Here is a 27878-nt window from a genome sequence, read left to right on the forward strand (position 1 = left end):
TATCGCTAACCCAGATCTCTGATTTTGGGGGATTCGAGTCCCTCCACGCTAGCAATATCTGTCTCCGGGCTACCAAGGAGGCAAAGGCCAAGATGTCAGCCTCTCTCGCCCCCTGGACTTCCAGATCTTCCGACACTCCAAAAATCGGCACCTCCAGACTATGCACCACTCTTGTTTTTAACACCGTGGACATGATCTCTGCAAGTCCGTGCCAGAATCCCCGAAGCTTCAGATATGCCCAAAACATATGAACATGGTTTGTTGGCCCTCCCGCACACCTCGCACACCTGTCCTCTATCCCAAAAAACTTGCCCATCTGGGCCACTGTCACGTGTGCCCGGTAAACGACCTTGAATTGTATCAGGCTGAGCCTGGCACATGATGAGGACGTGTTGACTCTACTCAAAGCATCCGTCCACAGACCCGCCTCTATCTCCCTCCCCCCCCCCCCCCCCCCCAGCTCCTCTTCCCATTTACACTTTAGCTCTTCTATCTGAGTTACCTCCGACTCCATGAGTTTGTTATAGATATCCAAGACCTTCCCCTCTCCCACCCCCGTTCTAGAAACTACCCTGTCCTATATCCCCCGTGGTGGTAGGAGAAGAAGGGTTGAAACCTGCCTTCGCAAAATATCCTGGGCGAAATTCTCCCAAAACGGGAGAAATCGTCAAATGAATCGGGTTTTACGGCATCGCGCCCCTTCCCGACGGGGGACCGATTCTGGTCCCCCGTCGGGGCTAGCAGCCCGACGTCGGAGGCTCCGACAAGTCGGGCTTAATTTTCGTTAAGCCCGCTTGTCGGACTTAGCGCCGGCTGACGCGTCATATGACGTCAGCCGCGCATGCGCAGGTGGGAAGACTCCACCCGCGCATGCGCGGGTGACGTCATCGTGTTTTTTGCGCGAAACCCGCGCATGCGCGGTCCGGGTTGCCCCTCAGCCGCCCCGCGTATTGATACTGCGGGGCGGCGGAAGGACAAATAGTGCGCGGGCATCGGGCCCGCTGCCCGCGATCGGTGGGCACCGATCGCGGGCCCATGGCACCCTTGGCACGGCCGTGGTACTGCCGTGCCAATCGGTGCCATGGTTATTTTTTTCCAGGTGGTCACGACGTTTTTACGAACGGCAGGACCAGGTGTGTTTGCCATTCGTAAAAAGGTCGTAAAGGGCTGGGACTTCGGCCCTTCTAACAGCTGTGAATCGCTGCCGGCCGTAAAAAAACGGCGGCAGCGATTCGTGTCGGGATTTCGGCGGGGGGGGGGGAGAGAATAGCGGGAGGGCGTCAAAAAAGAAGGGAAGGCCCTCCCGCTATTCTCCCACCCGTCGTGGGGGGGGGAGAATTTCGCCCCCTGTGTCTGCAGATATCTAAACCCATTCCCTCCCAGCAATTCAAATTTCTCCTCTCAACCCTCCAAACAGGGAAAGCTCCCATCTATGAATAAATCTCCCATCCACTCGATCCCTGCTCTCTGCCATTTCAGAAACCCCCATCTAGCCTCCCCATAACAAACCAATGATTGTTACAAATTGGAGCCCAGACCGATGCTCCCTCCTCTCTCATGTGCTTCCTCCTCTCTCATGTCCTTCCTCCTCTGCCCCCAGACTCTCTGGGCCGCTACTACCACCGGGCTTGTGGAGTATCAGGCTGGCAAAAATGGTAGCGGTGCCGTTATCAATGGCTATGTTTGCAAGGGGTTAGTCCGGGGGGTGGGGGTTTAAGACAGGGTCTCACTATACGCTGACGATCTGCCCCTGTATATCTCCTGTCACCGGGGCCTCCGAATATCTCCTGTCTACCTGGAGTATTTCCCCAACCAACCTATCTATCTCCACTCTCTCCACCTTCGCCCTATGGCCCGTATCGATATTAGCTCCCCCCCTAACCACTGCCTTCAGCAGTTCCCAAACCGTTGCTGCCAAAACTTCCCCCGTGTCATTTATTTCCAGATAGTTCTGGATGTACTCCCTCACATGCCAATACACCCCCTCATCCGCCAACAGTCCTACGTCCAATCTCCATGGCGGGCGCTGACCACCCTCCTTGCTCACCCGCAGTTCCACCAATGTGGGGCATGGTCCGACATAGCAATTGCCGGATATGCGGTATCAACCATCCACGCCAGTAAAGCCTTGTTCAGGATTAAAAAAACAATCCGGGAGTATACTTTGTGGACATGGGAAAAGAAAGAAAACTCTTTCGCTCTTTGCCACCCGAACCTCCATGGGTCTACCCCCCCCCCCCCCCCCCCCCCCCCCCCCCCCCCCACCTCCCATCTGCTCCATGAACCCCTTTAGTTCCTTCGCCACTGCTGGCACCCTCCCTGTCTTTGACCTCGACCGGTCCAACCAAGTATTTAACATTTAACAGGGCGGCACTGTGGCACAATGGTTAGCAATGCTGCCTCACATCAGGGACCCAGGTTCAATTTTCAATTCCAACCTTTGGTGACTGTCTGTGTTGACCTTATACATTCTCCCCGAGTCTGCATGGGTTTCTTCCGGGTGCTCCAGTTTCCTCACACATTCCAAAGATGTGCAGGTTAGGTGGATTGGCCATGCTAAATTGTCCGTTATTGTCCAAAAGGATATGTGGGGTACTGGGAAGGGGTGGGGGCGTGTTCCAAGATAGGGTGCTCTTTCGGAGGGTCGGTACACATCAATGGGCTGAATGGCCTCCTTCTGCACTGTAGGATTCTACGATTCTATGATCCTGTATTTGTTTTCTTCCACATCATCTCCATGTGGAAATCAAGTCTTGTCTTCTTTGTCAAGGCTTCAAAACTACTGAATTTCTTCAGTCTACCCTTTTTCAAGTAATACGTGTTTCTTAAAAAAAACTTGATAGTCCCTCTTTCGACTTTAAAAAAAATATTTTTATTGAAGTTTGCACTTTTTCCCTGCACAAGAAATGGATGAAATGGCTATAATTTACAGTTTTTGATTTGTAAATGTCGGAGTTCCTGTCCGTCTGGTAGTTCCAGTCTCTCCATTTGCTCTTCTAAGGTCGCAAGTTTGTCTCCTGTGTAGAAGTCCCTAACCGCTAGTGTCTCTCACTGGGAAAACCTCACTTTTGCCCAGGTTGAGTTTGTAGCCCGAGAAGGCCCCAAACTCTTCCAAAAACTTCATGATTTTGTTCATGCCATTTTGTGGGTCCAAGATGTAGAGGAGCAGGTTAGCCACATTGAGTGAGACTCTGTGTTCTCTGCCTCCTTTTCAGATACCCTTCCAACCTCTTGCGTCTCGCAGGACAATTGCCATGGCGAACAGGAGCGGATAGCGGGCATCACTGCCTGGTGACTCTGTGCAACTGGAAGTATTCAGAGCTGATGGTGTTGGTCTGAACGCTCAGCTTGGGGGCATTGTACAGGAATTTCACCCATGAGGTGAACCCTGTCGCCAGCCCAAACCGCTCCAGTACCTCAATGAGGTATTTCCACTCGACTCTGTCGAAGGCCTTTTCTGCATTCAGGGAAACAATCACCTCTGGTGTTCTCTCCCCAGATGTGGTCAGTATCACATTCAACAGCCATCTGATATTCACAGTTAGCTGTCTACCCTTAACAAAGCCTGTCAGGTCCTCTGCCACAACCTCTGCTATACAGTTCTCCAGACACTTGGACAGGATTTTTGCGAGTATTTTCACATCTACACTGAGCAGCGAAATGGGTCTGCATGATCGACATTCTGTCGGGGCTTTGTCTTTTTTGGGTATCAGCGATATGGTGGCCTGTGTTAACGTTGGAGGCAGGGTATCCCTCACTAGTGAGTCTGCGAACATGTCCCCAGGTGCGAATGTTTTGTAGAAGTCCATCGTCGTGTCCCAGTGCCTTCCCTGCCTGCATGGAGCTAATGCTCTCCATGATCTCTCCCAGTTCTATTGGTGCTTCCATCTCCCCGCATCTGTCATTTCCCAGGACTGGCATGTCCAGTCCATCGAGGAACCGTTTCATCCCTGCGTCCCCATCGGGGCGGCTCAGAGGTGTACAGTCTCCGGTAGAAGACCTCAAATGCTTGGATGACCTTTTTTGGTTCGTCTACCAGTCCGCCTCTGCTGACCTTCACCTGCGCTATTTCCCTCGCAGCTGCCTGCTTTCTCAACTGGTGAGCTAGTAGGCGGCCAGCCTTCTCTCAGTGTCTGGCGGAGTTGGTGCACTGCCTTCCTAGTGGATAGCAGGTTAAAGTCCATTTGTAGCTTTTTTTCTCTCCGGCAGCAGCTCTACGGTTGGGGTCTCGGAGTATCTTCTGTCAACCTCCAGGATGGAGCTGATCAGTAGCTGTCTAGCTGCCCTCTCCTCCCTATCTCTATGAGCCTTGGAGGCTATAATTTCTCCCCTAACCGCAGCCTTCAGTGCCTCCCCGAATGTGGAAGCTGAGATTTCCCTGTTCTGGTTGTTCATAACATACTCGCCTATGGCCTGTGATATTTTCTGGCAGAATACCTTGTCGGCCAAGAGGGCCACATCTAACCTCCACGTGGGGCGTTGGGCTCATTCCGTGTCCAACCTCACATCCATGTAATATGGAGCGTGGTGGAAGATGACTATTGTGGAGTATTCCACCCTGACTATTTCTGGAAGCACAGATTTCTCCACTACAACGAAGCCAGTGCAGGTGTAGACCTTGTGTACTGGTGAGAAGAACAAGAATTCCTTTACGCCTGCGTGCAGGAACCACCATGGGTCTACTGCCCCCATCTGCTCCATGAACATTCCCAGTTCCCTAGCCATGCCTGTCATTTTTCCCGTTCTGGGGTTTGATCTGTCTGTCAGTGGCTTCTACATACAGTTAAAGTCACCCCCCACCCCCATGATCAGTTGGTGTGTGTCCATGTCGGGGATTTCTGCCATAGTTTTCTTTATAAATTCCGTGTCGTTCCAGTCGGACGCATAAACGCTTACAGGACTACCAGTGCCCGGTCTCGGACACCGCTGACCATGGCGTACCGACCCTCTTGGTCCCTAACTCTCATTGTCAGCATAAACCTCGTCCTCTTAATTATCAGTGTGGCTAACCCCTAGCTCTCGTCCCTTGGCAGGAATGGTAGGTTTGTACCAGCCAGCCTTCCTTGCCCTCAGTCGGTCCTTCTCTCTAAGGTGTGTCTCCTGTAGGAAGACTATGTCGGCTTTCAAACTTCTCAGATGGGCGAAGACTCTGGATCTTTTCTCTGGGCCGTCATGTCCTCTAATGTTCCAGGTGACTATCCTGGTGGGCAGTTTCTGTTCCCCCCCCCCCCCCCCCATCCCCCCACACTTCCTGCGGGATCGACCATACTCACCTTGTGGACACACCCATGCACTCCGGGGTTTCCCTTTGTTAGGGAGCCATCCAAAATGGCCACCGACTGTGTGGACGCCATGTGGGTGAGCTCCTTTACTCCACGGTTTCCCTTTGAGATGCACCGTGGCCCCCCTCTCTTTCATATCTCCTAGCGCTAGCTTTCCCCACGAGTGTGGTGGCCCCCCCCCTCCCAGGGCTGATCTTTCCCCCTCCTCATACCCGATCAGTTGCCACCCTCTCTGACTCCCACTCACCCTTTGTTGCGCTCCGCTGCCCTCGCCCCTTCCTTCCTGTGAGCTGGTGCTCCTGCTCAAAGTGAGGCAGTATCCTGCACAAAAATTGTGTATGTCCGTAACGTTTTCCTTTCTCTCCCTGCATGTTCCTCACCGCTGCTTTGTCTGCCTTTTGTCTAGGCCATTTGCCCGCATGAACTTGTCCTCCTCTGTCAGGGTGGTGAAATAATGTTCTTTATTCTGGAATGTCACCCAGAGCCTGGCTGGGAATAACATCCCGAATTTTATAGAACTTTATAATGACTTCCTGTAGTTAAACTCACCCCTGCGCTTTGCCAGGTCCGCCCCAATGTCTTGGTACACCCACATTCGGTGTTCTTCCCAACTGCTCACTTTGGTCTGCCAAGCCCAACGCAGGATCCTCTTCCAATCCTGGTACTTGTGTAACTTAGCTATTATTGCCCTTGGCTGCTCCCAGCCTTGGGATTCGGTCATAGTGACATGTGGACCCTATTGATCTCCCGTGGCTTGGGAAAGCTGTCCCTTCCAACCAAGTTGTCCAGCATCTGGGCCACATAGTCAGTCGGGTCTCAGCCCTCGATCTCCTTTGGCAGGGCCACTATTCGAATATTCTGCCACTGAGATCGATTCTCTTGGTCCTCGACCTTCCCCTTCAGGCTCCCTTGGGTCACCACCAACTTTTTCATCTCTGTATCCAGAGCGAAGATCCTGTCACTCTGGTCAGTCGATTCCTTTTCGAGCTCCTGGATTATCTTTCCTGCGCCTCCAGCTTCTTCCCCATTCCATCGAGCGCTGTCTGCATGGCGACCAGGGCCTCCACCACCGCCACCTGGTTCTCCACCTTCATCGCGGTCAATTCCTTGTTAGGATTGTCTTCCATTCCTCTCCAGGTTGGGGGATGGGAAGTGGGAGAGAGTCCGTCGTCCGGGTATTCGGTCTCCCTTTCTCAGGAGTGCCTTGCCTCATGGGTCCGCCGACCCGCTTGCTCGCTGCTCCTGCCCTTTTCCATCACTTCTGGATTCCTTGCTGCCTCTTGAGCTACTGCTGTTTGCTGGCATACTTCCCTTATTCTCTCCCCTTTTCTGTTTAAGAGTTGAATTTTTGGGCGAAATTCGGTCAGAAGTGTCTATTTTGCTGTATTCTGGTGGAGAGCAACCTGATGTGTGACTGCTCAGCACATCACCATCACTGGTAGTCAAGTGTGGCAAAAAAGGTGTGTAGAGGGAGCGGCAGTGGAGGAGAGAAGCCGGGCCTTGCGGTGTGAGTGAGTTAGTGAGTCCACTCCTGCTCCTCCGGCTCCACTCGCTCTCCCCCTCCTGGGAAGCTGCCATTTTCACACCCTCTTTCAACTTTTAACTTTGATAGTGGCCTACATTTACCGATTTTTACCTCGACATAGAATCCCTCCACTGCAGAAGGAGACCATTCAGCCCATCGAATCTGCACCAACCCTCTGAAAGAGCACCCTACCTAGGCCCACACCCCAACCAACCTGATCATCTCTAAACTGTGGGAGGAAACCGGAGCACCCGGAGGAAACCCACAAAAAGTGCAAACTCCACACAGTCACCAAAGGCTTGAATTGAACCCAGATTCCTGAACTGTGAGGCAACAGTGCTAACCACTGTGTCACCGTGCCGCCCTCAACATCTCAACTTAAAAGCCATATTAGTTCTCACACAAAATTAAATGTAATTTATGGCCCAGTTTATACTTAAGGAAGAATAAACAAGGAGTGTTTCAAGTGGGAATCAGTCACTATGTTTGCTGTTTGCCATGATGGTAGTTACTTTGAGGGATTGTTTTGATGTGCGTGTAGTGTTCATTTGATCTGTGTTTGATTATATGAGTTCTTTCCCTATTCATACTCACTACACTTGATTAGTTAAGCCTGCGTGTGGACTTAGAGGAAAGTACACAGAGCTGTAGAAAGAAATAGCAGCCAGAGCTGTGGAATGGATGAGACATTTCAAAACACTGTGATTAAAACCTGTTACATACAGAAGATAGAAATGTAAGGATTCGTGGGATGGTGCTCGCTATCCTATGAGTCGGCGCTTTAAGACCCACTGCCATTTAGTGCTCACTTGAGCGTTGATTGGCAGTGGGCATGACTTCCATCTACCCTGGAAAGGAAGTCAAATCTTCAATCCGTCCGGCACAATGCTTCAGTGGCCAGAAGCGAGACTGCAGCGCTCTGCTTGGAACCAAGTACTGGGACATTTGAAAAGGTAAGTCTCAGGGACGGGATGGTAGCGACGCTAGAGAGGGGAGACAGGGGAAGGTGACCGCAGCGTTAGGGGGTAGACCATGGGGGAGGGGGTCCCAAAGCTTTAAACTCCTATCAGAGAGGGCACCCCTACTCTGAGGGGGGAGGTCTTTCCGCCTGAGATGGGGAAAAGTGCAAATATCACTTTCTCACCTCCCCACAACTGCTCCCACCAGCTTAAGAATTGAGTCTGGCGGGATAAGGCCCTTATTGGTCATTAAGTGGCCATTTAAGGGCCCAAATATGTGAACAGAAGGGTTTCTCGCCCAAGGCCCTGCCTGCCCAAGCGTGTTATTGCCTCTGGCTTTGGGCAGGTAGATTCCTGGGAGGAATCCCATGCATTGAATTTTACGTTCACCCCCAATCTCCTCCCTCAGAACCTACCTTGGGGAACGTAAGATTCTGCCCAGAGAAACTAGTGCCATACCTGCATTGGTTTCTGAAAAAAAATCACAGAATTGCTACAGCGCAAAAGGAGGCCACTAGGCCCATCGTGTCTGTGCCGGTTCTCCAACTCAACTGAGCAATTTATCTATTGCCATTCCCCTGCCTTCTCCGCATGACCCTGCACATTCTTCCTTTCCAGATAACAATCCAATACCCTTCTGAATGCCCTGATTGAACCTGTCTCCATCACAATCTCCGGTACTGCATACTAGACCTTAACCACTCACTATATGGAAAGGTTTTCCATCATGATGCTTTTGACAATTATTTTTAAAATATGTCCTCTGGTTCTCAATTCTTTCATGAGCAGGAACTGATCTGCTCTGTCCAGACCCCTCATGACTTTGAACACCTCTATCAAATCTCTTCTCAGCCTTCCTTTCTCCAAGGAGAACAGTCCTAATTTCTCTAATCTATCTTTCTAACTGAAATTCCTCATCTTGGAACCATTCTGTGAATCTTTTCTGCACTCTCCCCAATACCTTCACATTTTTTCTGAAGTCTGGCACCCAGAACTAGACATGATATTCCAGCTGAGACCAAACTAATGTCTTATACAAGTTCAACACAACCTCCTTGCTTTTCTATTCCCTGTCTCTGCTAACAAAGCCTAAGATACTGTATTTTTTTATTCATTGCTCTCTCAACCTGTCCTGCCATCATCATTGACTTATGTACATATACACCCAGGTACTTCTGTTCCTGCAAGATTAGTTAAACACAATTTTTCCTGAACAAGCCCACGCTGGCTTTCATTAATTAACCCTCATTTGTCCATGTGATTGTTAATTTTGTCCCAAATGTTTGTTTCTGAAAGTTTCTCCACTGAAGTTAAGCAGATCGGCCTGCAATGTTGGGCTTATCTTCACACCCTTTGTTGAACAAATTGTACAGCAAAGTGATAACCAGGATGATGGAGAAAAGTTTCCATCTGCCAACTCCTGCAGCTTTCCTTTCTTCACTGGGAGATCACCTGTGCCGTGGGATTGATGGGTTTCAGTGTTCAAGACCTACTTACTCACCATGGGGGTGGACAGTCCAGACTTAGCAGCAATCCTCAACATGGCAATACTCGTACGTTGTCTCTGAGCAGAAGGCCATTGAACATTCGAGAAGCCCACAATATACATCTATTGTTTGATACTATGATCAGTGCTCTCAAAAAACTCTTTGGGCCAAAGAAAAGTGTGATTATCGAATGATACACATTCTGCTAGAGATGCCAGGGAAATGGTGAACCCATTAAATAACACATGACAGCATTGCAGCAATTGGCGACTACAGGTAAATTTGGCATACTAACCACCAAAATAATTTATGATCAATTAATTGAAAAGACTTCAATTCCATGAATTAGGTAACATTTCTTCTTGATAGATGATGATTTAACCTTGGAAGAAATCACAACCTTGGCAGTCCAAATAGATTCCGCCGTGTTTGATTTGAAAAGGTGTTGCTTGTTTTGATCCCAACAGTGTCGCCAATACTATTGCTAATATTAATGATAATGTTGGTGAACCACAAGCCTTTCCCTTATTTCGATCAAATGACCACACAACCAGTTAGTTAGTTCAAAAGATGGTTTATTTACATACACAAGAGTTATCTCGACATGCAAACACAATATCTACTACGAGTCAAACTACGCCTATCAGCTACAATAACCTATACTTAACTTCAGGGTGACTGGCACTGTGCAAATAGCTAAAGGCCTTTATCTGGATTTCACTTGGCTGGTTCGAAGAAAGTGGCTCTGTCTCTGCTGGGCTCATCCGTCAGGTAATGATCGTTGGTCTTGAACTTGGCTGGCTGTTCCTGCTACAGTTAACTGGCACAGGCCGGAGCCAAAAGAGACAGAACACATGGCTGTGTCCTCTTTTATCCCTCTGGGATTTCGCGCTCTTTGGGGCGGTCCTTAGCCTTGGACCCAATAGTTCAACATTTTTTAAAAAATTGCAGGCTAATTGGGTCAAAATGAACATGTGGAATTCAGGAGCAACATAAACTTCTTTTATCGTTTTCCAGGCTTCCACTAGAAAATGCAATTGCAGAGGGAAACAGGGGCTTTGTGGTTAACAGGCTCCCCATTCAGATTGGACAACCCGTAAAGCCACTGCTTGCAATCTCTTGGCACCGCTGGTAAATTCTCGGATAACTCCCTGGGCGCAGCACATTTTTACTGCAAGGCTGGATCTGGCCGTTGTTTCTACTATTTTGTGTAGATGTTAATTCCCAGGTAGCATTCCCACCTGGCACTTGGCCATCCATTTAAATGAACTGAATGCAGAAATATGCCCAGAGCTTTGCAAATGTCACTGTCTGCTAATGCTGGGGTGGTGATGCAGGGAAGGGAAATCAGTCACACAGGTCAGAAAACTGACAGAATCTTGATGAGCTGTCATTATTAATTTGACAGCTAACCATAACCATGTAATTTCCATGTTCTGGTCAAAGGTCACCAAATTGAAACATTAACTCCATTTTCCTCTCGTCACAGATGCTGCCAGACTTACTGAGTATTTCCCGCATTTTTTGTTTTCATTTCAGATTTCCGGAATTTGCAGTATTTTGTTGTTGCATATCATTTTCATGTTTATCCTGACATTGACATCAAAATACAGGTATAACATAACATGAAAATCAATAATGAAATCCAAGATATGCACTATTGAATACTTTGTATCTGGGATTTAGAATGTCTACACCATGCCACTGTGGAAGCTCTGGCTTCCAGTGCTTTTTACAACTTTATTTAATTCTTCTTGAGACCACACCCAGGCTTAAGTAATCAATAGTAAACAGCCTCACACAATCAAACACAGAACAATTGAACACTGCATATTTCCCCCTTGTAAAACGAAAGACCTGGGGCGGGATTCTCCGAGCCTCTGTGCCGGAATCGGGCTCATTGCGGGGCAGAGAATGGGCGACAAACCCGAGATCGGGTCCGATGTCGCTTCCCGGAGAATTGCCGTCAATCGGGTGCGTGCGGTCGATTGAAAGAGGCCCCCGCGGCGATTCTCCAGGTGCAGCTGGCCGAGTTCCCATCGGCGTGGGGGTTCTCTCGTGGTTCCATCCGGCAGGCACTCAGCGTGGCGGCTGCGGACTCAGCATGGGGTCGCCCTGGTGGGGGGCGGGGGGTCCTCCAGAACGGCCAGGCTATCAATCGGGGGCCACCGATCTTCCACTAGTGGAAGCCTGGAAAATGATAAAAGATGTTTATGTTGCTCCTGAATTCCATGTGTTCATTTTGACCCAAGTAGCCTGCAATTAAAAAAAAAATGTTGTGCCTTTCTCAGAGTTACAAAGCCAATGCAGAGCGGACAGGGCAACACCTTAATCCATCACCTTGTGTGTGGTATGGTGGCACAGTGGTTAGCACGGCTGCCTCACAGCGCTGAGGACCCAGGTTCGATCCCAGCCCCGGGTCACTGTTCGTGTGGAGTTTGCACAGTCTCCTCATGTCTGCGTGGGTCTCACCCCCACAACCCAAAGATGTGCAAGGTAGGTAGATTGGCAATGCTAAATTGCCACCTAATTGGGAAGAAAAATGTGTAAAATGTTTTTTTTAAGTCCAACTCCTTGCTCCAAAAACCACTTCAAATTTAAATAAAATCTAATTCATAGCTACATAATTCATAATCCAAGAGCTGACAAGAACAGGCGTTGCACCTGATCTCATGCTTGATCCTACGCTTGACCGTAGCCAAAAGGCCAAGAGATATAATTAGGTAATAATGGACGACCAAATACATGTTCACAAATGTCTTCTGCTGCACAATGACCACCTTTGCTCAAGGTGACCATATTATTATGAGTATCATTGACATGGTCAAAATTCCAATCTAGCTCATCAACCAGAGTTTTGAATTAGAAATAAAGTAATCATCAAACAAAATACAATTCTCTTCCTTTTCCTTTGTCTCTCCAGGCAATGTTCCAGTCAGCACTGATCTACAGTTGTGGGGAGAGGTTCAATTTCAGTACCAGAGAGCAGAAATATATTGTTTGGTGTAAAATTGCCATATTAGAAGATTACAGGAGGATTAGGTAGGGGTAATTGTTCTTGGCATTATGTGTATCAACATATAACCTTGTTAAAAGTGTTTAAATTATGATTAATTTTCATCATGAAATTATTGCCACAGGAGAGATTTTTCTCCAACGATGGCATTTTACCACAAAATCCACATGAAGATAGAGTTTTCTCAGACTTCATATGCATTATTAGATCAGGGATGAAATGCTGGGCAGGGCACTTTGTCAGGGTTAATTGTGTGCTATCTTTGTGAATTGCTGGGACAAGGCTACATAGTGTATTAATGGTGGGAGTCAATTGCCTGGACTGGAAAATTCTTCAAACTCCACTCTGTCTGACCATTGAGATACGCATAATTTTTCTCTGTAAATTAGAACTCAAATTCGCAATTCTAAGATATTATCAAAAGGAATGCATTTTCACGCATTTTACCAAGGCCATTGGTGCCTGACCTGCTCAGGAAGGTTTCTGTAAAACTGTCTTGTGAACAATGAATTCTTTTATATTTCAAATGTCTTGGAAGTTTCCATGCTCAGCAAATCTGGCCTCGGAGCATATTGTTATTGTATTCATCTTGCTTTCTTGCAATTGATCACTGCATCAGTCTCTGATTGTGCGTCATTGAATCTTTGGAACGGTGCCAGTTAAAACAGTGACTGTGATGCTGCTGAGGAACAAAAGCATTTGTGGAGAGGGCAGCAGTGCCTTATCAAAACAGGCTGGCACTTTGATGCAGTAAATATTAAAATCTGTAGATGTGCTGCCTGACATCTTATCCCCAGGGCAGACCTTGTGCTATTCCACAGGTGAGAATCAGGATATGCAATATGCTTCAGAGATTTGCCTTCCAGAGCTTGTTTTTTGCCCCCCTGTTTATTTTCCCTCCAGCATTCTTTTTAAAAAACCAACATCTCCTGAAGGCACTGATGTTTGCGAAGAAATGCGTCCATTCTCTCATTTGAGCCTACACAATAACTGCTGGAAAGCATTTTTTATGGTGTGGACCATTATTTTCACCTGATAACAATCAGAAGCAAGCGCCTGGACAATGTTTTGTTTATTTCTCCTAGTTCAGGGACTAACTGTAATGTTTCAACTAATAACATCAGCAATCTCATCCAAGAACAGCAGTGGATTTACTGTTGGTTGGAGGCCATGATCAGAGGCAGGTGAGTGCGCGATTTCACACCATCAGCCTCTCTGTTTCCCACAGTAAAGGTCTGAGCATTTTGTTATGCTTCCCTCTCTGCTGCCTCTCTGTTGGGGTCGTGAAAACAAAGTTAGTTTAACAATGGCTGCCTGCAGTTTTGTTAATCGTAGTGTGATACACAACAGAAAGAGGACAACAAGGCTAGGATGGAATTATTTTTTAACATTTCATTTAAGAAATTAAGGACATCGCGCTGGATTCTTTGCCTCTCGAAAATGCGAATCGTGATCAAAAGGAGAATCGGGCATTTCGCAAGAATTGATGTTCGTGCCCAACACTGATTCGGGTGAAAATGTGGGCGGGGCGGGGGGTCCTGGCGGGACAGAGTGGCATGAACCACTCCGGCGTTGGGCCTCCCCAAAGGTGCGGAATTCTCCGCACCTTTAGGGGCCAAGCCCGAAAATTGAGGGGCTAGGCCCACGCCGGAGTGGCTCCCGCTCCGCCAGCTGGCGCGAACGGCCTTTGGCGCCCCGCCAGCCGGGGCCAAAAGGCCTTGGCCGGCGGAAGACCGCGCATGCACCGGTGCGTCAGCAGCTGCTGATGTCATACCGGCGCATGCGCAGGGGAGGGGGTCTCTTCCGCCCCCGCTATGGTGAAGGCCATGACGGGGCGGAAGAAAAAGAGTGCCCCCATGGCACAGGCCCGCCCGCCGATCGGTGGGCCCTGATCGCGGGCCAGGTCACCGTGGGGGCACCCCCTGGGGTCAAATCGCCCCGTGTCCCCCCCCAGGACCCCGGAGCCCACCCGCGCCGCCAATCCCGCCAGTCAGGTAGGTGTTTTGATTCGCGCCGGCGGGAGAGGCCTGTCAGCAGCGGGACTTCAGCCATTGCGGGCCGGAGAATCGCTGTGGGGGGCCCGCCAACCGGCACGTGCAAATCCCCCCCGGGGGGTCGGAGAATTCCACCCGTGGTTTATGCTCCGCACCAGCGGGGAAACATAAATCTGACATTTGCATTTATTTAAATGTACTTTCCAGGTTGGACCCAGTATGATCTGTGCAGCCGCGATGCTCCGCCTCTTTTAGGTGGAAGTCACGCGAGCGCAAATTACTAGAAATATTTACAAACGAGGGCTGAGTGCCTTGGGTGCAGAGGGGGGAGCGGGAGGCTACAAAGACACTGAAAACCGTTAAAAAATGTCGGACTTGCTGGGGGATAGCTGCCAGGGGCAGTAGAGGGGAGTGACTTTGTGCCAAGTCTGTGGACTCAGGGTGACTCCCTCGGGATCGGGGTGCCTGGCTCAGACCACCATTGCTGCAGTCTGTCTTTTAAATGCACCCCTTTGGTGCTTCTTACAGGCTCCTGGCTGCTCACACTGCTGAGTGCTGCCTGTATTCTTTGAATGCTCAGAAAGCCTCTGCTCACCTGCGAGCCCACCAAGGCCGCCTCTCTGGATACGCTCATACCCTAGCTGTATCATCTAGGGGATGGGCGTGGCAAAGCTCAATCAGGGGTCTACCAGGTGTTCACACTCCGAAGGTTCCACCTCTGATTCCCGAACCCGGGAGAATGGGGGGATGGGGGGGCAGGCCTTCTCTGAATCTTACTGGCTGCAGTGAGTGTGGTAAGTGGAGCATTTATAAACACCTACAGCTGGCAGGTTCTTTCGCACTAACTCTGGCCCAGTGTTTAGAATGCCCACTAGGCTGGGAATTGCTCTGGATTCGCACCAGCAGACTTCTGCCAATTTACATATCCTGATTCTCTTGCTAAAGAGTGCCCTCAATGGGAGCGCAAACCCCAGGCAATTCAGTCCCAACATCAACACTTAGTCCACCAAATGGTGAATCCTGGCCATTGTGTCACACTTCTAGATTCCCTGCAAATATCATTTATTTTCCTGAGCTGGCAGTGGAAGTCAGTGGAAGTGGATTTCAGCAAGATCCAACTCTCGGCAGCAAAGTTCACAGTCTCAGAGTCAGAAATCGAGGGCACAATTTTCCAAAGCCCCTGCCGGTGGATTCAGTGGCAGATGGGGGATGCAGGGTGCACTCTCCTGGCACCTGGGCACCGTGGCACTGCCAGGCTGGCAGACCCACTGCCAGGGTGACAGGATGGCAGTGCCTAGGTGCCAGGTTACTCGTGCCGGTGGTCAGGCCTGGGGGGGGGGGGTCCCATAAGAGGTGGGGTGAGGGAATGGGGGGGTGGGGGGGGCTCGAGGATCCCAGAAGAGGTAAGTTGGGTGAAGTGGGGGATCATGAGTCCACAGTGGGGTCGAAAGATCAGGGCTGTCTTTAAAAAATAGTTCCCCTCTTCTGCAAGTAGTCTTCCTGTACTGGCAAGATCACCAAAGTGCTGTTGAATAGCGGGGTCTTTCTCAATGCTGCAGGCGCTAAGAAACACCCCACTAAATGTGCCGTTCAGCGGACTTTAACTTGAGTCTGCTGAATCCCACCCGACGTGCTAGTCCCGCCATGGAATAAGCTGCAAAACACCCGTTTGCATAATTAGGTTGGGGCTGGAAGATTTGGCTCTCCCACCTGCCAATGCAGTGGTGGTAAATGCTCCACGTTCTCACTCTCACTGTGTGTCTCAGTACCCAGATGGAAGAATTCCACCCTTAGAAGTTCTCATTGCCACGTTAGTCAACAACCGTTTAAATGTTCCTATTTCCAGTTTCCCACTGCCTGTGGGAAAAATCAGCCATTTTCAGATGGCATGCAGGAGTAGAGGAATCAGTAAGCTCCAGCTCATGGTAAAACTCCCCATTGCATCCATCCACCAGATCGAGATCACAGTAGATCGAAAACTTGTTCAGAAGTCTGGAAATCCTGAAATATGCAGATGATAGATTTGAAACGGAAGTCGATGTTATTGAGCATGAAGATCAAGTGTTGGAGTCAGTCCGAGAGCAAGAGAAGCAGTACATGGAAGATAAAAGTAATAGTGTTGAAGACTAAATTCCAGCACCCACAGTAGAAAGGAAAGTCAGAGATTAACAACTTATTTTTATCGTTGACATCTCAAAGAGTACAAGGAATCGCAAAATCACATTTACTTATGCAAAACCAGTGCGAAACAAAGAACAAAGAATTAAGATCAAAGACAATTACAGCACAGGAACAGGTCCTTTGGCCCTCCCAGCCTGCGCCGATCCAGATCCTTTATCTAAACCTGTCACCTATTTTCCAAGGATCTACTTCCCACTGTTCCCCGCCCATTCATATATCTGTCTAGATGCATCTTAAATGATGCTATCGTGCCCGCCTCTACCACCTCCGCTGGCAAAGCGTTCCAGACACCCTCTGCATAAAAAACTTTCCACGCACATCTCCCTTAAACTTTCCCCCTCTCACTTTGAAATTGTGACCCCTTGTAATTGACACTCCCACTCTTGGAAAAAGCTTGTTGCTATCCACCTGTCCATACCTCTCATAATTTTGTAGAGCTCAATCGAGTCCCCCCTCAACCTCCGTCTTTCCAACGAAAACAATCCTAATCCACTCAACCTTTCTTCATAGCTAGCACCCTCCATACCAGGCAACATCTGGTGAACCTCCTCTGCACCCTCTCTAAAGCATCCACATCCTTCTAGTAATGTGGCGACCAGAACTGCACGCAGTATTCCAAATGTGGCCGAACCAAAGTCCTATACAACTGTAACATGACCTGCCGACTCTTGTACTCAATACTCCGTCCGATGAAGGCAAGCATGCTGTATGCCTTCTTGACCACTCTATTGACCTGCGTTGCCACCTTCAGGGTACAATGGACCTGAACTCCCAGATCTCTCTGTACATCAATTTTCCCAAGGACTCTTCCATTGACCATATAGTCCGCTCTTGAATTAGGTCTTCCAAAATGCATCACCTCGCATTTGACTGGATTGAACTCCATCTGCCATTTCTCTTCCCAACCGACCACCTATACCTTCGTCCAGATCATTTATGTATATCACAAACAACAGTGGTCCGAGCACGGATCCCTGTGGAACACCACTAGTCACCTTTCTCCATTTTGAGACACTCCCTTCCATCACTACTCTCTGTCTCCTGTTGCCCAGCCAGTTCTTTATCCATCTAGCTAGTATACCCTGAACCCCATACGACTTCACTTTTTCCATCAACCTGCAATGGGAAAATTTATCAAACGCCTTACTGAAGTCCATGTATATGACACCTACAGCCCTTCCCTCATCAATTAACTTTGTCACTTCCTGAAAGAATTATATTAGGTTTGTTAGACATGACCTTCACTGCACAAAACCATGCTGCCTATCACTGATAAGTCTATTTTCTTCCAAATGTGAATAGATCCTATCCCTCAGTATCTTCTCCAACAGTTTGCCTATCACTGACGTCAAGCTCACAGGTCTATAATTCCCAGGATTATCCCTGCTACCCTTCTTAAACAAAGGGACAACATTAGCAATTCTCCAGTCCTCCGGGACCTCACCCGTGCTCAAGGATGCTGCAAAGATATCAGTTAAGGCCCCAGCTATTTCGTCCCTCGCTTCCCTCAGTAACCTGGGATAGATCCCATCCGGAGCTGGGGACTTGTCCACCTTAATGCCTTTTAGAATACCCAAAACTAAACTTCCCCCTTCCTTATGCCGACTTGACCTAGAGTATTTAAACATCTATCCCTAGCCTCAACATCCGTCATGTCCCACTCCTTGGTGAATACCGGTGCAAAGTACTCATTAAGAATTTCACCCGTTTCCTCTGACTCCACGCATAAATTCCCTCTTTTGTCTTTGAGTGGGCCAATCCTTTCTCTAGTTACCCTCTTGGTCCTTATATACGAATAAAAGGCTTTGGGATTTTTCTTAACCCTGTTAGCCAAAGATATTTCATGACCCTTTTAGTCCTCTTTATTCCGCGTTTGAGATTTGTCCTATTTTCCCGATATTCCTCCAAAGCTTCATCAGTTTTAAGTTGCCTCGATCTTATGTATGCTTCCTTTTTCATCTTAGCTAGTCTCACAATTCCACCCGTCATCCATGGTTCCCTAATCTTGCCATTTCTATCCCTCATTTTCACAGGGACATGTCTGTCCTGCACTCAAATCAACCTTTCCTTATAAGACTCCCACATTTCAAATGTGGATTTCCCTTTAAACAGCTGCTCCCAATCCACATTCCCTAGCTCCTGCCGAATTTTGTTATACTTGGCCTTTCCCCAATTTAGCACTCTTCCTTTAGGACCACTCTCGTCTTTGTCCATGAGTATTCTAAAACTTACGGAATTGTGATCGCCATTCCCAAAGTAAACACCGACTGAAACTTCAACCACCTGGCCGGGATCATTCCCCAATACCAGGTCCAGTATGGCCCCTTCCCGAGTTGGACTATTTACATACTGCTCTAAAAAACTCTCCTGGATGCGAGAGCGTCCTGTGGGGATACAAGCCTGGGGGCCCTGGTAACGGCGCCGTGGCCGCTCCCTCCCACGAGGTATACCACGAGTCCGGTGGTGGCGGCTACCCTCAAGATTTGGGGGCAGTGGAGGCGACATAGGGGAGAAGTGGGGGGCTCGATGGAGGCTCCGTTAAGGGGGAACCATAGGTTCGTCCCGGGGAACATGGATGGGGGATTTCGGGGATGGTATAGAGCGGGCATTAGACAGCTGAAGGACCTGTTTATCGACGGAAGGTTTGCGAGCCTGGGGGAGTTGGAAGAGAAATTTGGGCTCCCGCCGGGAAACATGTTTAGATATCTGCAGGTAAAGGCATTTGCTAGATGGCAGGTGGAGGGATTCCCTGCGCTCCCCGCGAAGGGGGTGAGTGACAGGGTGCTCTCGGGGGTCTGGGTCGGGGAGGGGAAGATATCCGATATCTACAAGCTTATGCAGGAGAAGGAAGAGGCGTCAGTAGAGGAGCTGAAAACGAAGTGGGAGGGGGAACTGGGGGAACAGATCGAAGACGGGACATGGGCTGATGCCCTGGAGAGGGTAAATTCTTCCTCCTCGTGTGCGCGGCTTAGCCTCATTCAATTCAAGGTGCTGCATAGGGCCCACATGACTGGGACGAGGATGAATAGGTTCTTTGGGGGTGAAGATAGGTGTGCCAGGTGCTCGGGGAGTCCAGCGAACCATGCCCATATGTTCTGGGCATGCCCGGCATTGGAGGAGTTCTGGAAGGGGGTGGCGAGGACGGTGTCAAGGGTGGTGGGATCCAGGGTCAAGCCAGGATGGGGACTCGCGATCTTTGGGGTTGGGGTAGAGCCGGGAGTGCAGGAGGCGAAAGAGGCCGGTGTGCTGGCCTTTGCGTCCCTAGTAGCCCGGCGAAGGATTTTGCTACAGTGGAAGGACGCGAGGCCCCCAAGCGTGGAGACCTGGATCAATGACATGGCGGGCTTTATTAAGCTTGAGAAGGTTAAATTCGCCCTGAGAGGATCGGTGCAAGGGTTCTTTAAACGGTGGCAACCTTTCCTCGACTTTCTGGCTCAACGATAGGGTACTGGGACAGTAGCAGCAGCAACCCGGGGGGTGGGGGGGGGGGGGGGGGGGGGGGGGGGACGTTGATTATGTTAGCTTATTTTATTTAAATTTGATTTATCTAATTTTAATTTATGGTTAAGTTCTCTTGTTTGGGGGGGGGGTGGGGGAATGTGATACATGTGATGTTATGGTATGGGGGGAATTGTGGGTGTTATGGGGCTGTTAGTTGCATATTACTGCTTTTTGCTATACTTTTTGTTATATTTTCTGCAAAAAATTCCAATAAAAAAAAAATTAAAAAAAAAAAAAAAAAAAAAAAAAAAAAAACTCTCCTGGATGCTCCTTACAAATTCTGCTCCATCTACGCCTCCAACACTACATGAGTCCCATTCAATGTTGGGGAAGTTAAAATCTCCCATCACAACCACCCTATTGCTCCTACATTTTTCTATAATCTGTCTACATATTTGTACCTCTACTTCACGCTCACTTTTGGGAGGCCTGTAGTAAAGTCCCAACAATGTTACTGCATCCTTCCTATTTCTTAGCTCTACCCATATTGCCTCAGTGCTCGAATCCTCCATTGTGCCCTCCTTAATCACAACTGTGATATCATCTCTGACGAGTAATGCAACTCCTCCACCCCTTTTATCTCCCTCTCTATCTCTCCTGAAGCATCTATACCCTGGGATATTTAGTTGCCAGTCTTGCCCTTCCCTCAACCAAGTCTCAATAACACCAATAACATCATATTCCCAGGTACTAATCCAAGCCCTAAGTTCATCTGCCTTACCTGCTACACTTCTTGCATAAAACAAATGCACCTCAGACCATCTGTCCCTTTGCGTTCATCATCTCTTCCCTGTCTGCTCTTCCCCTTAGTCACATTACCAAACGGACTTCGTTATTCCAATGCCAGTATTTCAGAATTAGTTGAAGAAGAATATGATGATGCATCCAATTACATGCCATTGGTAATAATATAAGGGAAGAAAGTCTCCCTGGTGGGGCAATTGACTGAAGCAAATACTGCTGAACTGGGCTGAGTTAGTTACAGTAGGGATCAGTAAGTGCATGTTTATCATTAAGCAAGTCCTCATAGAGTACTATGCGTACATAGAGCAAGGAGGCCCAAATGATCAAATTAAGCATCACAAGGACAAAGTCAAGATAAAGGAAAATGTATAGCTGAGGGTTTGTAAGGTGAGGCCAGAAACAACTATCAAAAAACCGAATAGATTACAAAGAATGGGTCAATTAAGGTGAAGAGCAGTGAATGAGCCGCACGCATTGTGGCAATAAAACTGTCCACTCGGATCATAGAATCCTACATTGCAGATGGAGGCCATTTGGCCCATCTAGTCTGTGAAAGAGCACCCCACCCATGCCAACACCCCCATCCTATCCCCGTAGCCCCAACTAACCTTTTGGACACTAAGGGGCAATTTAGCATAGCGAATCCACCTAACCTGTACATCTTTGGTCTGTGGGAGCACCCGGAGGAAATCCATGCAGACATGGGGAGAACATGCAAACTCCACAGTCACCGAATGTCGGAATTGAACCCAGGTCCCTGGCGCTGTGAGGCAGCCATGCTAACCACTGTCCAATGTGCCGCCCAATGTGGAAAGTATAAACAAATGGTAAATAAAATGATTGAAAATGCCTACCAGCGAAGATGTATTTTCTAATTTAATCAATGAAAAGTGTTCAATAAATGGATTTGTTAATTACTTATTTGCAATTAGAATGAACTGACCACAGCTAGGAACTGCTAACCATCCTTAGAAAGAAAGGGCTGTACCAGTACAAAAGGTGGAGTGCCTATTGCTCCTATAGTGTTCCAGAGCATCGTGGATCAGGTGCTATGTGGGACGTAAGCAGTGTGCAGCTTCTTAGATAACATTGTAATTCGCAGTAAGCCAGATGAAGAGCATATTGTAATTTGAACAAAATTCCAGGTCGACCTCAAGAGTGTGGAATCAAAGCTAAAAATCAGAAGTGTTGCTTCATGGTATCAAGTGTGGCATACCTGGGTCACCAAATAGATGGTGAAGGTAACTACACAACACAGGAGAAGGTAAAAGAGACTTAGTCAGCAGAGAGACTAGCAAGCAAAGAACTTAGAACATTTATAGAGATACTATAGAGTTACGAAGTGGGTCTCAGAATGAGTAATGATCCAACCAAGGTTCCTTTCATTTCATGGTGAAACACAAGAAAATCATGGGAACAAGTACATGTCAGTTTCTTTGTCGTGGAACAAAAAGAATGCTTTGTTTTGGCCGATAGCTATAGCAAGTGGATAAATGTTGAATCTATGCCCAATAACACAAGTGCCAGAACTATAGAGATTTTGAGAAGTTGGTTTGCATTTTATTGGCTCCAGATGTGTTGGTGTCAGATAATGGTCCACAGTTCACAACAGAAGAGTTTGAAATATTTCTGAGTTAGAATGGAGTCAAAATCACTCCAATACCAACACATCACGCATCACCGGAATGGTGTTGCAGAAAGGTTGTGAAGAGGTATTTGCAGGAGTATGTGCTCGGTGACAAGCTAGGCATTCATTTCCATGGCCAGAATGGCCATGCGCCCTGACCCAGACGCAGGTGAAATTGTGTGAGAAGGCGCTAGGTACACGTCCTGACATCATTGCACAATATTTCGGGTGGTACACACAGGCAAGAGTTAGAAGCGCGCCCACCAACAATCAAGCAAGCTAATTTAGTCCATTGAGGGGCCAATTGAATACAATTTGACGTGGTCCGTCTGCTTTTCCAGTTGCCGAGTGGGCCGATTGGCCAGGTGGCCTTTACGTTTTAGCTTCAACATCAATCCAGGGAGAGATGAAATATCACAGCTGAAATAAAATTAACAAACGTGTCTGGGGACTGAGGTGCTGCCTAGATACTCATGGTATAGTTTTGACATGACTATTTATTTTTCACTGGTCAGCTGCTTCCTGAGACAGTGGCTGGCCAAAGGCAGGTTGGTGAAATGGGCAGATGAAACTTAATGTAGAGAAGTGTGAAGTGATTCATTTTGGTAGGAAGAACACAGAGAGACAATGGGCCATAACGTCCGACTGGAATCAGAACGAAATGGCCCGCAGGACTGAGAAGGATTTAAAGTGCACTTCCCTGCTCTTGAAAACTGCACTGAAACTTTGAATGGCTGGAGCTGCTCGGGGCCTGTATTTAAAGAGCCTTTGCAGGCCCAAGCTCAATTCAGTTCAGGTGGATTCAAGAAGGCCACACACCCTATTTTACTGCAATAGCTGCCGCAAAGCAGCTAAATTGAAAGGGGGGCTTATAGTGGGTCCGGGGGAAAGGGGGGGGGGGTCTTTGGGTTGGTTGGACGGTCCACAGGTCTGGAGAACGGGGATGCAGTTTCCGGTCGGGTCCTTGGGTTGGGGGAGATTCGTTCACGTCGGTGGGGGGGGGGAGTTCGAGACGGGACTGCGGGGAGCAGCAGTGCTGCCTTGGGAGTATGGGTTGGGGTGGCGGGGTTTATGTCCACAGGCCGGGGATGAGGGTCAGGTTGGCTCCGTGGTCGGTGGGGTCGGGTTGGGTCAGGGGATGTCAGATCAGGACTGCAGGTCATGGGTAGAGGGTTTGGGTCGGGTCCATGAGTTGAGGGAGGGTGCAAGCCCATGGTGGGGGGAAGGGGGGCGATGGGGGGTGCGGCTGGGGAAGGAATATTTGATTTGATTTATTATTGTCACATGTATTAGTATTCAGTAAAAAGTGTTGTTTCTTGCATGCTGTACAAACAACGCATACCATGGATAGGGAAGGAAGGAGAGACAACAGAATGTAATGTTACAGTCATAACTGGGATTTGGCGTATCATTGTGGTGGGAAAACCTTTAGGAGGTGAGACAGTGGTGTGAGGGGAGTCTCGTTTGGGGATCTGTCTTGGTGTTTACAATAATGACCCAGAAGTCAGAAAAGGTGTCAATTCTTCTTTTACGGGGTAACTATTGATGTGACCTTGGTGGAACCATCTGAAGTTTGCGATGTAAGTCTCATTTTCGGATAGTTCCAGGTGCAGGACTGCCCAGAGCAATTGTGATGCAAACCCTTACCTGTAAAGTTCCAAGAGGAATCCCCAAGCGTATCTTTGAGGTTCTCCACCTCACCCCAACCGAAGCTGGGAAGTTACAGCCTGTAAAATAAAAGTTTACTATTCTAAAGTGGCTGCAGGTCCCTTCAATAATAAGGGCTTTGAATATAAAAGCAAGGAAGTTACTTCATGCTTGTGTCGAACACTGGTTCAGCCACAACTGGAGTATTATGTCCAGTTCTGGGCACCACACTTTAGAAAAGATGTAAATTATTTGGAGAAAGCTGTAAAATCACAAATCATAGAAATTACAACGGAAGGGAAGAGTTTCATTTTCAATTTATGAATTGCCAACCTGTTTCACATCTGTTCAGATTTTTATTGGAATTCACTTCAATTTCCAAAAACGCAAGAGGTCCAGATTACTCCCACTATCCCTGTCCCAGTGCTATCTGCTCTTATCCCACTGGCATGTATCCCAAAGGACTTGGAAAGGAACCAAAATGCTAACAGAGGACAGAGAGAATTAAACAACAGTAAAATCAGAAATATTCCAAAAATTTGCGTGGAGCAGATTGAGGAAAATAGCAAAGTGACAAAGGGGTTATTAAATTACACGAAGATCAATGTCTGCAGTGTAACTGATAAGGTTACTGTGTGAACTGCATGCAGAAATTGCTTGGTGGGATTATAACGCGATTGCATTAACAGAGACATAGCTCAAATAAGGCCAGGAGTGGACCCTTCATATTTTTTGTTCCAAGTATTCATGAACAGAGAAGGAAGAAGAGTAGACTGCATGACAGTATTGATTAAGGGTCATGTTATATCTTTAAATAAAATAAAACGTAGATGGTTGGATTGATTGAATCTATTTAAACTGATGAACATTGGGAGTTTTTATGGAGCTGCAAACACTGGGAAAGAGATAAATTAGTAAATTTATGGACAAATTTCAAAAGCATGTAACCAAATTAGAGTAATAATATGAGGCGACTCATCATCGTGATGGATGGGGAAAAATATGGCAGTGAAGGAGAGGAGTTTCTGATCTGTGCTCAGGAGAATGTTTCTGGACCAGCAAGCATGGAAGCAGTGTTGGTTCTGGTTCTGGATAATGAACTGGGGTAAGTGGAAGGATAGAATCATCCAACTAACACAACACAATTCAGTTTAATATAATTATGGAGTGAGACCATAAAATATTAAAGCAAAAAATGGATAACTAATTTTAATAATTGAGGAAGTGATCTAATACAGTAGGTGGGAAAAGCTTAACCAGTAAAGGAGCAATGGAACATATTCATGAAAGAAATAGTTCAAGTACAGGCACATTCTATTGAAGGTAAAAAGGTAGAAAATACTTGATTGACGATGGAAATAAATGTTGAAATCAAATAGAAAACTGAAGGTTTTGACAAATGTCAGGAGCAAGATTCAGTTAATAACCAGGAAGATCACGGAAATAAAGACGGGGTTGAAAAATTTAGTAAGAGAAGAATAGGGGCAGCACGGTGGCGCAGTGGGTTAGCCCTGCCGCCTCACGACACCGAGGTCCCAGGTTCGATCCCAGCTCTGGGTCACTGTCCATGTAGAGTTTGCACATTCTCCCTGTGTTTTGCCCCCACAACCCAAAGATGTGCAGGGTAGGTGGATTGGCCACACTAAATTGCCCCTTATTTGGAAAAACTGAATTGGGTACTCTAAATTTATATTTTTAAATTACAAAAAAGAAAAAAAGAAGAGAAGAATAGAATGGTTAAGAGAAATAGTTCATAGAATCCCTACACTGCAGAAGAATGCCATTCAACCCATCGAGTCTTCACTGACCCTCTGAAAGATCACCCTGCCTAGGCCCACTCCCCTGCCCGATCCTCGCAACCCCACTTAACCTGCATATGGGCTACACTTTCCTGTAGATTTCAGGACCCCGATGTCAGGACCAAATGGAGGCCTCAAGCCAGCAACCATACCCAAAGGCAGAATCTTCCTGGAGGCTACCTCCTCACTGGCCACCTCTGAATTCATAATCCTTTTAAGAGAAGCGAATGGGCTCTCGATGCTGGTGCCTGAACACAGGCCAGCAGCTCTGAAACCAGAGTGCCAACAGTAGAGGTGGCGACTGCCAAAGCAGGCCGGGGACTGTGAGAGCGCCTCAATATGGTTAAAAACAAAACATTCTGAGCATTAAAGCCATTCAGCCCTTCAGAGCAGAGGAGATTACGTCCCCCCACCACTGCCACTCCAGATGGATCATTGTGCCACAGGCATTGCCTTTCTAACCAAAGCCCTGTCATTGGGGCTTCTGGCTCAGAATTACCCAGAGCTTACTACAGGGAGGTAGTTTCCATGCATACAACAGGAAGTAAGGTGCTATGCTGGCAGCAAAATGCCAACTAGGCAGTAAAATAGCCCTGACTTGTGGACATTTAAAAAAAAATTTAGAGTACCCAATTCATTTTTTCTAATTAAGGGACAATTTAGTGTGGCCAATTCACCTACCCTGCACATCTTTGGGTTGTGGGGGCGAAACCCACACAAACACGGGGAGAATGTGCAAACTCCACACGGACAGCGACCCAGAGCAGGGATTGAACCTGGGACCTTGGCGCCCGTGAGGCAGCAGCACTAACCACTGCACCACCGTACGGCCCGTGACTTGTGGATTTAACCATGTCAATTGTCTAACCGCCTCTGAATATTTTCCCCTCCCTCGTGAAAGTGCAAATGTGTTGGCGAGCTTCCCCAATTCAGCACCTCCCTAGTTCCCAGCCCAACCCCCCCCCCTTAAAATTCCTACTGTGCAGAAGGAGGCCATTCAGCCTTTCGAGTCTGCACTGACTCCGAATGAGCATCCTCTCTGGGCCCACTCCCCATCCCCAAGCCAGCTATCACAGGGCGGGAAATTGAGACTTGTGGCTCTCTTTATAAATCCGAAGATTACATATGCCTGACTAATCACTTTCTCAACCTACCCTACCACCTTCAACGTTTTGTGTACATATATCCCCAGGTCTCTCTGCCATTGGACCCTCTTTCAAATGGTATCCTGTTATGTTCAGACCCCCACGTTTTTGGTAAGTTCCAATTTTGGCTTCTTCTGAATTGTACCGTTTCCAGCACGGAGCCAGTGACCACCTGCTACTTCTCAGCTACCCAGAATGTCTCCTGAACCCCAGCTACACAGAGCTATCAAAAATATCATGGAATGTCTCCTAAGACCCAACTGCACAAGGCCAGCCAACAGCAACATTTTGTTGCCTGGAGCTTGCTAACAGCAGCATATTTTCAGTATGGCCTTTTCCCCTGCTGCAGAACATTTACCTCTCCCCAGCTAACACACAGAGAATTTAAAACTCCAGAACTTTCTTAAGGTCCGTCCACCTCCAAGACAACGTAGCCTTCCAGGGCTCATTGAATTCTTCTCAATTCACTGTCACTCTAACACCCAAACCAAAACAACTCTTTGGGATGTATTTCTTTGCAAGCAATGTAGACACCTTGGCCGAAATCCTCTGACTATTCGCTGGTAGCCAGCAGTGCTACCCCGCCCACGTATTTCCTGGAGGCATGGAGTGGCTTCAATGGAAATCTATTTTCGAGGCAGGAGCAGAGAACCCCGTCACCAGAGAACGGCGCGCTGCCTCCTGCTGCCGAGAAGCACGCAGCTGGGAGGCCAAAGAATCCTGCCCCTTGTTTTCAATTCTCCAGCTAAGGAAGTCCACCTGCTGTTTTATTTCTTTATTCTTTCCTGTGATGTGGGCGGCCCTAGCAAGGCCAGCATTTGTTGTCCATCGCTAAGTACCCTTGGACTGAGCTCATTGATGAGGTTTTAGACCACACCAGGTAGGGACATTAGTGAACCAGATGGGTGGGACAGCACGGTAGCACAGTGGATAGGACTGTGGCTTCAGAGCACCAGGGTCCCAGGTTCAAT

The 27878-nt window shown here is 48.0% G+C and overlaps 1 protein-coding gene across 3 annotated transcripts in view; it reads left to right on the plus strand.

The window, feature by feature from the left end:
- The window catches only part of pde10a (phosphodiesterase 10A), a 628597-nt gene that overhangs the window by 103666 nt on the left and 497053 nt on the right, over positions 1-27878 (plus strand). The window lies entirely within an intron of this gene.

The sequence above is a fragment of the Scyliorhinus canicula genome, chromosome 1 (assembly GCF_902713615.1).
Source record: "Scyliorhinus canicula chromosome 1, sScyCan1.1, whole genome shotgun sequence".
Taxonomy (NCBI): domain Eukaryota; kingdom Metazoa; phylum Chordata; class Chondrichthyes; order Carcharhiniformes; family Scyliorhinidae; genus Scyliorhinus; species Scyliorhinus canicula.